Source organism: Engraulis encrasicolus, chromosome 17 (genome assembly GCF_034702125.1).
Source record: "Engraulis encrasicolus isolate BLACKSEA-1 chromosome 17, IST_EnEncr_1.0, whole genome shotgun sequence".
NCBI classification, from domain to species: domain Eukaryota; kingdom Metazoa; phylum Chordata; class Actinopteri; order Clupeiformes; family Engraulidae; genus Engraulis; species Engraulis encrasicolus.
In genome coordinates, this window is record NC_085873.1 from 32,529,577 (window position 1) to 32,535,658 (window position 6,082).

Genomic DNA, 6,082 nt, shown 5'->3' on the forward strand with positions numbered 1-6,082 from the left:
ACCTTTCATGATATATACATTTAAAAAAAAAAAAATGGAAACAATTCCAATTTTCAGTGATATTCATTCATGCATTTAAAGTGGGATAAATGGATCCTAACATTATCAAACACAAGCAGGTAATTGGAGTGCTTCTGGGTCTTCACCTTTTTTTCCTTGGTGCTCATCAGTGTAGGGGCTGTCAAACTTGGTCCAGGAAGACAGATGCTGAGGCATTGTAGCCAAATAAAAAAGGAAAAAAAAAATGCAACCTTGAGTGCCTCGGCATCCGTCTTCCTGGATTCCTAACAGTGCTACATTTATAACAAAACAATAATGCAAGTGGTGGTAGATCCCTTTTTAATCAATAATGGAAGCCATTATAATTATCAATATAATGAATATGCAGTTATTCATGTGGTAATTTATCCATTACTAGATACACAACACATACAAACAGTCATAAGTATATGCTTCAATAGACTGGCCTAACTGCATGGTTGTACCTAAACAGGAGGACTAGGGCATCGGTCTACAACCCCTTGGTGGCAAGGAAGATGGAGGCAAGGCAAACAATTACAGGCTGCCCTTTTAATGTATGCCATTGAAATGTTGACAAAATTATCCACTGCTGGCTCCTTAGTGGCACCTAGAATCCAGCTGACTAAATTATTAAGTACAAGAGGAACAGCTGTTTGTGCTTTACTGAACATCTGTAGTCTTCTGCAGTGGGAGGCCATGGGAACAACATTTTCCTTTTTCAGTGTTACTATCTGTCTGGCTCATTTTTCTGGACTGTCACAATTTGTTTCCACACCTAAGGGTAACATGTCGAAGACCATATCTGTTGACAAAGTCTGAGCAGCAAACAACAATTCAGGCATTCAGTATTACAAGTGGTGGGGGTGAATAACACAAGATGCCGGCGGTCATGTCGGAGTCTCCTCTTCAATGTATCCTGTCAATAACAACAAATCAAACAGAAAAAATCACGAGTCATGAATACCGGCAAAGGGGGGCTTGATATTGTAGTTTGTTAACATGGTGGGCAGTGTGGCATAATGATTAGTGAGGTGGTCTTAAGATCAGACTAGGGTTGCTGACTCAAATCTCTGACTACTGCCACTGCATGAAAAGAGGAATTTGTGGATGAGTTTTGCACCTTAAATTGCCTCATACCTCAAGCCACAGCATTTGCGGCTCCCCCATGCCCCCTCCCATCCCCTTCTTAGAAGAGCCTTTAATATGTAAATGCCAGTGATCAGGTCGGGAGCTGCCCCAGTCAATTTCAAGTGGGGTGGGGTGGGGTGAGGTCAGGTGGGTGGGAGGGAGTGGGGGGTCGGCAGGCCTGTTTCTAGGATTTTGGGGTCCCTAGGCAACGGGATTGTTGGGGGCCCTAGGGCATTTTTTGGGCTTTTACTAAAATGTGTGTGTGTGTGTGTGTGTGTGTGTGTGTGTGTGTGTGTGTGTCTGTGTCTGTGTCTGTGTCTGTGTGTATGTTTTTTCACGCTGCCCAGTGGTGTTTTTCAGAATCACTAACCATTAAACCAGGGGTAGGGAACCTATGTCTCGAGGGCCCTTGAGGCTGTTTTATCCGGCCCCTGATATCATTATAATGTTTTGCAACTTCACATTAAATAGGCCTATGACATATTTTGCAGGCCTAAGGAATCTTAGAAATTACATTTCCAATGCAATTAAGTTATATTCAGGGGACCTAGAAAAGGTGGGGACTGTTTTAAAGGTGTCTACCTTTAAATATGTCTATATGTCTATATAGGCCTAAAGGTGTCTATATAGGCCTAAATTTTATGGGGAAATCCTGATTTGTGTTCATAGTACGGCCCCCGGAGGATTTTATGACCATGGTAGGAATTTGAAGTGGCCCCTCGAATTAAAAAGGTTCCCCACCCCTGCATTAAACCTTTCTACTAGCCAGAGCTTTGCTGTCAGTACATTTTATTATGATACTATAAGCTCAGAAATTAAGTTGATCAAACAATTTGATCTGTGCTATAAACATTTAAATGAACCTACAGAATAGGCAATCAAAATAGAATCATCTGAATGATCTTTCTTGGACATACATTTTGAAGTGACCCTTCGAATTAAAAAAGGTTCCTCAACTGCTTTTGAGGAAAAACATCAATGTGCTTGGCCACTCTGGTTTTTAAATGGTATTCTGAACTAAAGCAAGGATTGTTCAAGTTAGTTGAAAATAGACCGTCTCTGGTTAAATTAGTTCTACACCAAGCCTTTAGGTGGCAGTAAAACTAATTGGCACAATGCGAATTCCACACACAAGTCACAAAGAAGCCATCTACCGCGGTCAACAACACTTCCTGATTGAACAGAATCACGCGCTGTCTGTGTGGTTTCACTGTTACAAGTTTCTTGGCGATATGGGGGGAAAGTTCCTCACATACCAACGGAAAATGGGCTTCACATACATGTAAGTACATTTTACTCAACTGTGGTTTAAAGTTTCAGTACTCAAGAGCGACTGAATAGCTCCTCTGAACACAGATCCGCCATTGCTAAGTTGTAGCACAGCCGCTTTACATAGCTGGTAGCTCAAGTCCCCTCAATGTGACTAGGCCTACACTAGTTGCTGCTGTACGCTAGTAAATTCTGATGACTTGCGAGCATCGTAATGACAAAATGCTGTGGTGAATGTGTTAAGTAAATTGTTTGACATTGCTCGTTCTCAGTTGCCTTTCCCCTGCCTAAAGATAGACAAAGGCTACCGTTAGCATGCTATTGCGTTAGCTCATCAACTAGATGCTGGACACTGCTCATGTTTCACGTCTGCCCGGCATTTCGCTGATGAACTAACGCTTAGACGCCTTGCCAATGTATTTTACAGCGGCAAAAATGCATCTAGGCGACGTTGGCAAGACTGGTGTGCCGTCTGGGTATGTTGGTTTTCCATTCCCTGATTGTCGCTCCCAACGCAGGACGCTCCCCGGTCGGCTCGCTCCCACTAGCCAGACTATCGATCCCACCGCCATATAACGGAGTTAGTTATCTTTTTGATGTTAGTTTTTTGTTTCTAACCTTAACCTTAACCCTAAACCTAACCCTAAATTGCTTGTATGTGGCAGTGTATGATGATACGTGAAATATAATCGGTGGGACTACACGTCCGGGAGTGATAGAAACACCTGGGACTACACGTCCGGGAGCGATCTCAGTTGGGAGTGTCCTTGGTTTTCAGTGCTGGGCAGTAGCGAAGCGACTAGTTTAATTACATTCTCTAGTAGCTTGGTCGTAGCGTCACTACCATGTATCGAGTAGCTAACGTCCCTGTAGTTAAGCTATTTTTCCTCAAGTAGCGACGTAGTCTACAAAAGCTACAATTTGTCCCCCATCGATTTTACTCAATGATTTTTGTTTTACTTTCCCTATCCTAAAACCTAGGCAGTCACACAGGGCAACAGTAGGCAACCTGTCCTTAAAAAGTATGGGTCCTCAAAACAGCACTTGTTGCAGAAATAAGTGTAGATGGCCTCTTCAAGAAATTGAAATTATGTATGATCACTTTTTCTTATTGTTTCACGTGGAGGTCTACTGACCTTGTCTAAATAATGTAGGCTAGTTTATGTCCATGTATTATATTAGGACCCAAGGTTAATGGGTTATTCTATTTGCCATGTTTTCACAGGCTGCTGTCTCATAATATGGCGAAGACGATTCACCTGAAGGCCTAACTCGCCATAGAAGACTGAAAGAATGTAAGATTAACTTCTTTGTGACCAATATGACTTGCTCATTGATACATTTGCTATGTCAATATGAGGTGCATGGTGAATTATTTAATTTATTTGTCTCGCTTCTAGGAGCTGTAGAAACAACAGGGTGTTCTTTTTCAGGGTATTCTTTTTTATAGAACTGGACAGGTCATTTATTCGTTCCCCTTGTTTTTTGAAGTGTCCTGCAGGATGCTGTGTCCTGCAATCCTGTGTGCTGTGCTACAGACGCGTGTGGAGGTCAACCCAAAATGGGCACAGTCTCACCACAGAAGAGTGAAAGAGGGTAAGCTTAACCTATAGCCTACGTCAGGGTCGGGGAACGTTTCTCATTCGAAGGGCCACTTCAAATTCATCCGAGGGGCCGTAAAAGTCCTCCAAGGGCCGTACTATGAACACAAACCAGGATTTTCCCTTTCACTTTAGGCCTATATTGAAGGCAGCCACATTTAAACAAACACCACCTTCTTCAGGTTCCCTGAATATAACTTAATTGTTTTGCAAATGTATTTTCTAAGATTCCTTTACAAAATATGTATATTTCATGTGAAGCTGAATAGCATTAAAATTATATCGGGGGGGGGGGCAGATAAAAATGCCTCAAGGGTCGCAAACGGCCCTAGAGACATAGGTTCCCCACCCCTGGCCTACATTGTCAATATGACTTGTGCTACTTTATAGATAAGTTGTCAATGCTGTGCATTGCTATGCTTTGATTCATTTTCTTACATCCTACAGATCCTGGCAGGGAGACGGTAGTGTCCTGCAGAATGGTGATGGGCCAATCTTACAAGAGACCACAGAAAACTGATATAGTGTAAGATTATCCCTGTTGGGCTCAATAGGTCTTGCTTATTGACATATTTGCTATGTCAATATGAGGTGCATGGTGAAGTATTTATTTATTTGTCTCGCTTCTAGGAACTATAGAAACAGAGTGCCTGCTGCAGTATGGCGAGGACACTCGAGCAGAGACCTCCAATAGACCCAGGTCCAGTGTCTTGGCAGGGTGAAATGGCACTGATATGGGTATGTACTGATGTCAGTTAAAATGAATGAATGAATTAATTCTCATATCTGAATAATGTGCACACTGGATTTACCACACACACACACACCCTAGGCCTAGATGATTTGGACCCAAGGTTACTTTTACCACAGCTCTGGCACATCAATTTTCATTTGTTTAATAACTGGGCAGGTCATTTATTCATTCCCCTTGTTTTTGTTTGTTTGTTTTTTGTAGTGTCCTGCAGGATGCTGTGTCCTGCAATCCTGTGTGCTGTGCTACAGACGCGTCTGGAAGCCAACCTGAAATAAGCACAGTCTCTCCACAGAGGAGTGAAAGAGGGTAAGCGTAACCTATAGCCTACGTCAGTGGTGGGGAACCTTTCTCATTCGAAGGGCCAATTCAAATTCATCCGAGGGGCCGTAAAAGTCCTCCAAGGGCCGTACTATGAACACAAACCAGGATTTTCCCCTTCACTTTAGACCTATATTGAAGGCAGCCACATTTAAACAAACACCACCTTCTTCAGCTTCCCTGAATATAACTTAATTGTATTGCAAATGTATTTTCTAAGGTTCCTTTACAAAATATGTCATTTTATGTGAAGCTGAATAACATAAAAATGATATCGGGGACCAGATAAAACGGCCTCAAGGGTCGCAAACGGCCCTCAAGACATAGTTCCCCACCCCTGGCCTACATTGGCAATATGACGTGTGCTACTTTATAGATAAGTTGTCAATGCTGTGCATTGCTATGTTTTGATTTATTTTCTTACATCCTACATATCCTGGCAGGGAGACATAGTGCATGAGACTATAGAAGACAAAAATAGTGTAAGATTATCCCTGTTGGGCTCAATATGACTTGCTTATTGATATATTTGCTATGTCAATATGAGGTGCATGGTGAAGTATTAATTTATTTGTTGTTTCTACAGCTCCCAGAAGTGAGACTGAGTGCCTGTTGCAGTATGACGAGGACACAGTGACCAGAGACCTTCAGTAGACCCTTCTGGCATGATTGGCGGCTGAAGAACATGAAATCAACAGCAATGTTTATAATGTTGTACATACCTGTATAGTCTGTATTAAAAGGCAGTACCTGTACTATTTTTTCCTCTTACTTTCATATTTACCACGTATTTACTATGAATTGACAACTTTTACTCAAATCCATTTTTGTATGTGCCCTGACTAAAACTATCCTTAAACCTAACCTGTCAGAGGTGTAACAACAACCTGCTCTTAGCAGTGTGGCAGCAGTCTACTTGGATGCAGCGGGGAACATAGAACCCTTTTTTGAAAAAGCATTGTATGTTTCTGAGTGCCCCTCCCAAACATCA

General features: G+C 42.1%; 2 long non-coding RNA genes across 2 annotated transcripts; both read left to right on the plus strand.

The window, feature by feature from the left end:
* Positions 1-1,326: 1,326 nt before the first annotated feature.
* On the plus strand, positions 1,327-4,692 carry LOC134467424 (uncharacterized). The gene is made up of 5 exons (XR_010038541.1): positions 1,327-2,431; positions 3,644-3,713; positions 3,910-4,014; positions 4,467-4,545; positions 4,650-4,692. It is a non-coding gene; the product is annotated as an uncharacterized LOC134467424 (long non-coding RNA).
* A 5-nt stretch (positions 4,693-4,697) lies between these two features.
* Positions 4,698-5,846, plus strand: LOC134467425 (uncharacterized). Its single transcript, XR_010038542.1, has 3 exons — positions 4,698-4,757; positions 4,975-5,079; positions 5,678-5,846. It is a non-coding gene; the product is annotated as an uncharacterized LOC134467425 (long non-coding RNA).
* Positions 5,847-6,082: the final 236 nt, after the last annotated feature.